Genomic DNA, 10,949 nt, shown 5'->3' on the forward strand with positions numbered 1-10,949 from the left:
ATATATATATATATATATATATATACTGTATGTATAAATAAGCTTTTTTTTTTTGCACTGGCTGACAGTCTTCCGTGGACACAGGGGAGCCTGTAGGAAATTTTCTCACTACACGGTAGTAATGGTTAGGAGGCCAAAGCTGAGAGGAGGAATGCCAACAGGAAAGATGAAGACAGATGGGATAAAATATGTAAAGATCCCTCTCCCTTGGATTAGAATGAGAAATAAATTTTAAAACAAAAAACAAACAAAGCACAGAGCTAAATGATGTAAAACTCCTATCATTAAAGGACAGTAACCCATTCTGGATGTGCAGCATGAATCTAGTTCATTGTTAATGAATCATAGAAGGACATGAAACCACCTCCCCACCCTCACATCACAGCCCCATCGAGCTATAGGCTCTGAACACCTGTTTCATCATGCAGATAGAAAATATAACAGCTCTTGTGCCAAACCGAGAAATGTGTTTCAACACAAAGCTGCTCAGACATTCAAACCAGTCCAACTTATTTCTGAATCGTTGTTTCAGTTCTTAAAGTGTTTGGTGAAATTTACCAGAAAACAGAAGATATTCAGAAATTTATTCTAGCATTTAACTTTAGCATTAGCCTGTCACTTTTCATGCCAGAATTTAAAACGAAGGTCAGTTTATGTTGAGATCTGTTATTTTAGATAGAGTCATTTTTTTGTGTTAATCATGTTATTTAGCTTTTTCCTCCAAAAGTTAATCAATTGTGAATGACCATCCAATAACTACTTTCTAAATGTTTAATTTGAACGTGTCCACTGGATCATGAATTATTTTGCTAACAATATAGACAAACAAATGCAGATATGGAGAAAAAACATTTTCACAGACAATAAGTGTTCCTAATCACATCTGCTGAACAGCAGCACTGTGGATAATTTGGCTGTTAGCTGTATTTAGGAATGAAAGTACTGCTAGTACTCATATAGAAACTCCTAATCAGACTCTTAGAAGATGGAAGAAACTCATTTTGAGTATAAAGCCAAACTGCTGTCTCTGTCTCATGTTGTCACAGCAGTTTGAAATATTTAAAGCTAATCTTTTGAGAGCAATTCTCGAAACAAGATTTTCACAGACTTTCAGTTGCAAACGTTTGAGTTTGCTCTGTGCTATGTTAACACAATGGATATTTTGCCTAACTTTGAAATTGGAACATTGTCTTGCTGTAGGGGTACAATGTTTACTGAACACAGAGAAGAATAATGAGACAAATATCATTTTGCAGCATCTTTATTGAATATATTTTAGGCTTGCGAGGTGATATATTCCACCACCTCAACATTTAGAAAAGCATTTCCTATTCAGCATCAACACTGTAGTTAGCAATTGTAGAGTATGTTGATTATTTTGATGTCCCAGTAAGACAATCCATTCCTCTGGCCAATCGGGTTATTGGGGTTGGGGATGGGGGTCATACTGTGCCTTCCATAGGCGATGAAGAAGGCACATTGTGCATTTTGGAGCTGTAGTCATGAAGTGTGTTCAGGTTGTATCATATCTGAAGTTGTAGGCACTTGCCAGTACGATGTTCTGCTAGTTGATCCTGATGTGGCTGTCATGATCGCTCCTGGTCTGCTCTGCTTGTGCTGGAAACCCAGAGTGTAGTTCAGCTCATGCTGGGCGATTCCACCGTAGATGCAGCCCCCTTTGTTAAGTGAAAGTTCCTGCATTCCTCATGAGTAACATCTGCCTTTGCCATGAATCAAGATGAAGTAATTCTCATTGGTACGAGGGACAAAGTGAATGCAGGTTTCGGCAGTGAAGGCCATCATGGCACCCTGGGTCATCTGCTTTTCGTAATTGGCATACTCATTGCCTATGATGTAGGGGACCATCACCAAGCCTTTTGAGGATTTTCTCGACAGGCAGCTGTTGTATAAGCACTTCATGGCATTGGCCATTGGTCAGGTCTCTTGTAAATGAGTCGCCGAGGCTCAATGAGATTACCTGTATAAATAAAGGTTGAGTGAATGGCCAATGTCATCTATAATGTCATTCCTGGATTTGGGAATCATCATGTCTCCTTCCAGTAGCAGTTCTTCTGAGCTATTGTTAGTGGTCAGAATCTTGGTGTTGATGTCCACATGGTGTTCTTTTTGTCTTTTGTCGTCATATCCTTCATGGTCTCTATCTTTTTGTTCATCCTTCTCCACATCTTGTTGGTCTCCATCATTGGCCAAATTTTTCTGCTCATGATGGTCTACATCATCTGCTCAATCTTTATGCACATGATGATGTCTATGATGGTCTCCATAATCAGCCAAATCTTTAACCCCATCATGGTCTCAATCATGGCCAAATCCTCATCGACCTTGATTCAGAAATCTAGCCATTTATAGACCTATATCTAATCTAACTTTCATCTCAAAAATTCTAGAGAAAATAGTTGCAGGTCAGTTGCGTGAACATCTACAAAGAAATAATGTTTGAAGAGTTTCAGTCAGGGTTTAGAGCTCATCATAGTACAGAAACAGCACTAGTAAAAGTCACTAATGCTACTCTCATGGCCTCAAACAATGAATGGACTTGTGTCTCGATACTGGTCCTGTTAGACCTCAGTGCTGCTAAAATGGTTTAAATCATATTTAGCTGATAGATTCCTGTTTGTAAATATCAATGATGAATCTTCTTCATACAGCAAAGTTAGTCATGGAGTACCTCAGGGCTCAGTGCTTGGACCAATACTCTTTACTTTATATATGCTTCCATTAGGTAATGTTATTAAACAACATAGGATAAATTTTTGAGCAGCAAGGTGGTGCAACTGGTAGAGCTGCTGGCTCTCAGCGAGCAGGTCCCCGTTTCAAATCCCGGGCCAGGGGCCTTTCTGTGTGGAGTTTGCATGTTCTCTCTGTGCATACGTGGGTTTTCTCCGGGTACTCCGGTTTCTTCCCACAGACAAAAAGCATGCATGTTAGGCTGATTGGTAACTCTAAAATGTCCCTAGGTGTGAGTGAGAGAGTGAATGGTTGTTTGTCTCGTTTGTCTCTATGTGGCCCTGTGATGGATTTGCGACATGTCCAGAGTGTACCCTGCTCCTCGCACAGTGATTGCTGGACATGGGCCCCGGCAACCCCCGTGACCCAAAATGGAAGAAGTGGTTAAAAGATAGTGAATGGATGGATGGGATAAATTTTCATTGTTATGCTGATGATGCACAATTATATTTGTCCATGAAATCTGATGAATCCAATCAGTTGCTTAAGTTACAAGCATGTCTTAAAGACATAAAATCTTGGATGACCCTTAATTTTCTGCTTTTGAACACAGACAAGACTGAGGTTTTGGTTTTTGGACAATGAGCCTCTTAGGAATACATTTTTCAGTTTTTTGCCATCCTTGGATGGCATTAATCTGGCCTCCAGTTCTAATGTTGAAAATCTTGGTGTTATTTTTGATCAGGACATGTCTTTTAACCCCCACATTACAAACATTACTAGAACTGCCTTCGTCCACCTGCGTAATATCGTTAAAATTTGAAATATCTTACCTAAAAATGATGCAGAAAAACTGGTTCATGCATTTGTCACATCTAGACTGGACTATTGCAATGGTTTGTTATCTGGGTGTCCAAATACTTCTTTAAAACGTCTTCAGTTAATCCAGAATTCTGCTGCCAGAGTCTTAACTGGAGTTATTAGGAGAGATCATATTTCTCCAGTTTTAGCTTCTCTCCATCGGCTCCCTGTCAAATCCAGAACTGAATTCAAAATCTTACTTCTAACCTACAAAGCTCTCAACAAACTATCTCCATCTTATATTACAGATCTTATTGTTCCATATTTTCCTAACAGAACACTTTGCTCTCAGGCTGCAGGTTTACTTGTGGTTCCTAGAATTTACAAAACCAGAATGAGAGGCAGATCTTTCAGTTATCAGGCTCCTCTCTTGTGAAACCAACTTCCAGTTTCTGTCCGTGATGCTGACACATTGTCTAGTTTTAAGACTTTCCTTTTTGCTAAATCCTATAGTTAGGGTCGGCTTGGGTTTCCTGAGCTGTCCCTTAATTATGCTGCTATAGGCTTAGACTGCTGGAGGACAAACTGACCGCATTTTTTCACTATGCTTTTTTTTACTTACTCTGCTCAACCTGTTTTGAATTTATAATTATTTTTTCTATCCTTGACATGAGTTTATTGTTTTTCTGGTACACCTGGACCTACAGTATATCTGGACCAGCCATTTTGTGTTCGTTTGTCTCTCCTTCCTGTCGTCTCAAACCCAGCTGGTCAAAGCAGACGGCCGCTTGTCCTGAGCCTGGTTCTGCTGGAGGTTTATTCCTTTTAAAAGTGAGTTTTTCCTTTCCGCTGTTGTCATTGTGCTTGCTCAGGATGGGAGACTGCAACGAAGTGAAGATTCAACAAGTCTGCTGGTTTCCTTAGATAGAGAACTTTACTTATTGGCTTTTCTATGTAAAGTGCCCTGAGACAACTTTGCTGTGATATGACACTATATAAATAAACTGAATTGAATTGAATCTTTTTCCCCATCATGGTCTCCATCATCTGCCACATTTCATGCTCATGATGGTGTCTATGATGGTGTCCATGTCTGCGTCCTTCTTTCTTGTGTTCTTCCTTCTTGTGTTCCTACTTCTGTAGAGGAAGAGCCTGCAGCAGGCTGGCAGAGGGAGCGTCATCAGGATCTGTCTAGTGGCAGAGGAGTTTCTGTACAAAACAGCTGTGGAATGGCTCATTGATGTTTGATGTCTGGCTCTGTTTTGTTTTTGGTACAAAAAATGTTAAATCAGGTCATCTGGACAGTTTCTTTATGAGTCTTTATACTCTCCACTTCAGGTGTGTCTACAAAATAATTTTGGGTTAGGGTCCACATAGGCCTAAAACAAACCTCTGCAGGGTGGACTCCACAGACAAACCTACTTTTTAAACATAGACTGCTATCTTTGGTTATTAAATGGACAAACACAGCTACTTTGTTTAGTTTAACACATAGGCTTTTTAGCCAACAAATGTATTTAAGCTAAACTAGACAACACACAAATATATATTTTCTGTAAGTTTTTAAGGGTTTAGACTTATTTTAATGATCGTGAATTAATAATTTGTAAATGAGCATTATTGCCTTTTACTTTACTACATACATCAGTATTGCACCTTTAATGAGCTGATATGTAAAATAGTGTTCTTCAAATCCAAACAGATTTGGAAACACACACCCACACCCACACCCACACCCACACACACACACACACACATACACACCCACACACACACATGCACACACACGCGCGCACACACACACACACACACACACACACATACACACATACATATAAAGCATAATGAAATGAAGAATATATGGAAAACCTGTATTTATTTATTTTCCATGTTCTATTGGTTTAATCCTTTAATAGTGTTTAGTGTATATTTGCATGTGTAAATTACTGTATCTTGAATTTCCAAAGCACCAACCACAAAGACAAACAAGATTTGCAGTTTGGCACATTGGTCTTCTCCATGCAGCTCACAAATGGCTTGCAATGCAGACAAAATTATTGCTATGGTATTTTTGAATTATAGATTTAGTTTTATTCTAGCTCGTTTTGTCTGTTAAAAACAGTTTTAGCTATTTTGCGAATCATTCTACTTTTAATACTTTTTTGATCATTTCAATTCTTAATGCCTATTTTAGCATTTTTTAACTTAATTTTTAAAAACCTTTTAAAGATTTCATGCTTTTATTATCCCATTCATTTTATTTGCTTTTCAACTTTTTTTTACTTTATTGAACTATTGAACATATAGAACAAAGGAATACAAAAATAAAATAACAAAGGACAATATCAAATTACAATGATACATATAAGCATGTAAAAATATCTCCTGTCATACCTCCTAAGGTCAACATATGCTTAAACAAATTATCATATTAACCATCATAAATTTAAATTTAGGTACTATTATTATAATATAATAATATAATATAATAATAATTAATATGGTACAAGTAAACTAAAAAAACACAGAACTATTTATCTAACATTCTACATAATTACTAAAATAATTTGTCAGGGGGCTATATTATCTGAGCGAGGTGATCAGAGAGCTTTTTTGCTTGTGGTTTTTTTTTTAGCACTGTCTAATGAAAGTTTTAACATCTGGAGTTCTTGTTTGAATACAGACCATAATCTCTTAGACTTGCCATATCTACATTTATGTATGTAGAATTTTAAGATTATGACAATGTTATTAACAAAGTATTCATCTTTTTTATTTTCAGATACATATCCACATAAGATATTCTGAAGGGAGAAGGAGTCTATGTTCATAGATTTTATGGTCAGAAGATCATGAAGGGATTTCGATAACGTGTTCACAGAATGACAGAAATAAAATAAATGTTCTGTTGTTTCAGGTTTATTACATATATAACAGTTTTCACATTCAAAGTTAAATCTATTTCTGATGAACTCGTTTGAAGGATAAATATTATTTAGAGTTTTGAAATGTAATTCTTTATATTTATGTGGAAGAGGGAAACCCAGATATGTTGTCATTATTGTTATTTTTATTCTTTCCTTCTTCTTCTTTTTCCTTCTTAGAAATTGTGAAACTTTCTTCTTACCTGACCAGTATATATTGTTTTTATTAAATGTTGTCTTAAAAAATTGATGATGCATTTTATGTGTATTAAATTTAGTCCATTGAGATTGATGCTCAGTAAACTAATTGTTCGTTTAATTTAGTATCATAATTGTTCTTTATTAATTGAACAAATGCAATTGGTATATTTTTATTACTTTGTCATAGTTTTTTTGGTACAGATTAGATTATATTTTTTTATGAATTCTTCATATTCATTTAGAGTTTCCTTTTCATCCATTAGATGAGTGAGTGACCATATTTGCTTCTCCATCGATGTTTCCATGACACAGACTTCCATCTGTGTAGAACGACGCTTTTGTTCCAAAAAGGAACATTATGAGGACTGAAATTATGTTTGTATGCTATTTTCCAGTTTAATAACACCTGTTGGTGAAAAGCAGATAATTTAACAGGTAATTTAGGAATGTCAAAGTCACATCTTAACAGGAAGTCAGTACCTCCAACTTTACTAAAAACCAAAGAGGGGACAGCAAATCAAATGTCATGACCATTTTTAAGAAATGATTGAAGCCATTCATTTCAAAATCTATTGCTTTAATCCCACCATCTTCATAATTTTTAAGTGTCTCCTCTTTTGATATCCATCCATCCATCCATTTTCTTTACCCGCTTATTCCATTTTGGGTCACGGGGGTCGCTGGTGCCCATGTCCAGCAATCACTGTGCGAGGGGCGGGGTACACCCTGGACGGGTCGCAAGTCCATCACAGGGACACATAGAGACAAACGAGACAAACAACCATTCACTCTCTCACTCACACCTAAGGACAATTTAGAGTTACCAATCAGCCTTACATGCATGTTTTTGGACTGTGGGAGGAAACCGGAGTACCCGGAGAAAACCCACGCATGCACGGAGAGAACATGCAAACTCCACCCAGAAAGGCCCCTGGACCGGGGTTTGAACCAGGGACCTGCTCGCTGAGAGGCAGCAGCTCTACCAATTGCGCCACCGTGCTGCCCCTCTTTTGATATAATGATGTTTATTTTTCCAAATGAAGTTAAAGTTTAATTTATTAATTTCCTTAATAATTTTTGGAGGTATGGCTATGGAGGATATGGGGTAAACCAGTCTTGATAGATAGAGTCTCCATTTTGGTTAATAGCATCTTACCAGAAAGAGTTAAGTCTCTTTGTAACCAGTTAGTTAATATCAATTTTCATTTAGTAATATTATTTTCAATATGTAAACTAAAGATAGAACGACAAATGTGTCTGTGTGTGTGTGTGTGTGTGTGTGTGTGGGGGGGGGGGGGGGGGGGGGTGTGGCGTGTGGGGGAGGGTTGGGGGGTACTGAGATCATTCATTTCACCGAGGGCTTTTGATGCTAGAGAGAGAATTCTTGAAGCTGATTTATTATGCACTTGTTTTTATTTCCAAAAACTCATTGACAGAAAACAAATAGAAGCTCAGTGTCCCTTGTCTGAATGTGGATTACCGTGGCCCCACCCTGGAGCCAGGCTTGGGGGAGGGGCTCGTTGACGAGTGTCTGGTAAATGGGTCTCTACCCATGGGGCCCGGTTGGGCACAGCCCAAATGAGCAACATGCGTTTGTCTTCCTGTTGGCCACCTGTGGGGCCATACGAGTCAGGTGCATGACTCTATGGGCAGTGGCCAAAGGCGGAGTTCTTGGCACACTGACCTGGTTTACCAAAGTTGGCTCTTGGGACATGGAATGTAACCTCTGTGGCAGGGAAGGATCCTGAGCTTGTGTGTGAGGTTGTGAAATACCCACTTGATATAACTGGACTCACCTCAACACACAGCATGGGTTCCGGAACGATTATTCCACTCTGGATTTGCCCATGGTGAAATGTGCCAGGTCGGTGTTGGTGTACTCTTAGCCCCCCATCTTGGTACCTGTGTGTTGTTTTCCCCAGTAAATGAGAGGGTAGTTTCCCTGTGTCTTCAGGTAAGGGAACAAGGTCTGACAGTTGTTTGTGCCTACGTGCCAAACAGCAGTTCAGAGTATCCGTCCTTCTTAGAGTCCTTAACAGGGGTGCTAGGAGGGGCACCAGCTGGGGACTCCTTTATTCTGCTGGGGGACTTCAATGCCCATGTGGGTAATGACTGTGTGACCTAGAGGTGTGTGACTGAGAGGAACGACATCTCTAATCTGAACCCCAGCAGTGTTCAGTTGTTGTACTTCTGTGCTATTCATGGTTTGTCCATGGACACCATGTTCAAACACAAGGGCATCCATAAGTGCACCTAGCACCAGGACACTCTAGGTTATAGATGGGTGATCTATGAGCACAGAGAGCAAAGCCTTCTTGAAGAAGTCCTCTTAAAGCAGAGTTGCCCACATTTTTTCATCATGTGAGGTACTTTTAAAATGAACCTTATCAGAATGATCTACCTTAGAACTGTCATTTCTAGCCCGGCCCCGCCAGGCCCCACCCGACCCGAATTCGGGTCGGGTGGGTCCTGGCGGGTCTCTCTGTGCTCATTGACCAGTGCCTATATTCCTATGCAGCATGTCTATAGAATATACGTCATTGGTGATGCTCCTACAATTGGAGCGCACCTTCCAGCCCACCTTTTTGAAGAGGAGAACCACCATTCCAGTTTGTCAGTCCAGTGACACTTACCCCGATGTCCACGCCATGTTTCAAAGATGTGTCAACCAAGACAGCCCCACAACATCCAGAGCCTTAAGGAAGACAGGGCAGATCTCGTCGACCCCCGGAGCCTTTTCACCACAGAGCGTTTTGACTACCTTGACGACCTCAGCCACAGTTATGCACAGACCAACCCCAAGTCTCCCGACTCAGCTTCCTCCATGAGAAGGTCCGAGAAGTATTCCTTCCATCTCCCGTTGACATCACTGGTTGAGGTTAACAGCACCCCACCTTCACTGAACACAGTGTTAGTAAAGCACTGCTTTCCCCTCCTCAGCCGCTTGGTGGTTTGCCAAAATCTCTCAGAGCTGACCGAGAGTCTCTACCTAAGGTCTCACCAAACTCCTTCCACATCCAAGCTTTTGCCTCAGTAACAGCCAAGGCTGAGAACTGCTTGGCTAACTGATACTCCTCATCTGCCTCTGGAGTCCTGTAAGTCAACAAGGCCCAATAGAACTTCTTCAGCTTGACAACCTATGTAACCCGGGGTGTCCATTACCGATTTTGAGGATGGCCACTGCAAGAAGCACCAATAAACTTGTGGCCACAAATCACGGCAGCTACCTCAATAACTGAGGCATGGAACATGGCCCTTTTGGACTCAGTGTCCCCTTCCTCAGCTGGGATGCAGTTAAAACTCTCCTGGAGGTGTGCGTTGAAGATCTTTCTGACGTTTTTTTCTGCCAGGCATTTCGAGCAAAATCAGATGGTCATAGATCACCCATCTATAACCTAGAGTGTCCTGGTGCTAGGTGCACTTATGGATGCCCTTGTGTTTGAACATGGTGTCCGTGGACAAACCATGAATAGCACAGAAGTACAACAACTGAACACTGCTGGGGTTCAGATAGAATTCGGGGCGGGGTAGGTCATGATAATGTGCTGGATGAACGGGCTGGGTCGGTGTCTGGCTTTCAATTGGGTCAGGATCAGCCGCAATCCAATTATATGATAATATGGCCTGCCAAACATTCACCAGCCACACGTGGCAATTTTACGGCGAGCTGACCGGCCTTGAAAGAGGCAAAAAGTTCAGTTAAGCTTCAGATGGGACTATACTGCCAGGAAACAATCCATCACCCAAATGGACGTTTATTCAGCAGCTGCACTCAGCGGACGCACGTGGCTGATGACCCAAACAGGTGAGATCTCAAAGCAGACGTGTCAGAGCAGGGTCCGTATCTGAATAATGAAGAATGCAGGCAGAAACAGGGTTTAAATGCTCTTTTGCGGCCATGAAAGGTCAAATACCACCTCAGCTACGATTTTCTGCCCCTTTCATTCAGCCACGCGTCCCCGACCGTTAATAACTAATTAAAAATGTTGGAGATTTTTTAAAGGCGCTGACCTGTAATTTCTGTACTGTTAATTTGTAGGGTCAGGTGGGGTTCAGAAATGATGACTGCAGGCTGGGACCAGGTTGGATTGGATGTTTTGGGCCCGAATACAACTTTGGGGCTTCACACATGGTGCAAAATCATTTAAAATAATTTATTCTAAATAACCAACCCATGGCTCATCATCAATCAGCCAATTGTGTCATGTCCAAACTTACTTTGAAAAACCGCACTATAGCAAATTTGTGATAAACAAACCGCAAAGTAGCGAGGGGCTACTGTATACACACATATATATATATATATATATATATATATATATATATATATATATA

At 40.2% G+C, this 10,949-nt stretch overlaps 1 pseudogene; it reads right to left on the minus strand.

Annotated features, from left to right (window-relative positions):
• Positions 1–1,350: 1,350 nt before the first annotated feature.
• Positions 1,351–9,865, minus strand: LOC119426528 (annotated as a pseudogene).
• Between the last annotated feature and the right edge of the window lie 1,084 nt (positions 9,866–10,949).

Source organism: Nematolebias whitei, chromosome 2 (genome assembly GCF_014905685.2).
Source record: "Nematolebias whitei isolate Nwh7 chromosome 2, NemWhi1, whole genome shotgun sequence".
Classification (NCBI taxonomy): Eukaryota; Metazoa; Chordata; class Actinopteri; order Cyprinodontiformes; family Rivulidae; genus Nematolebias; species Nematolebias whitei.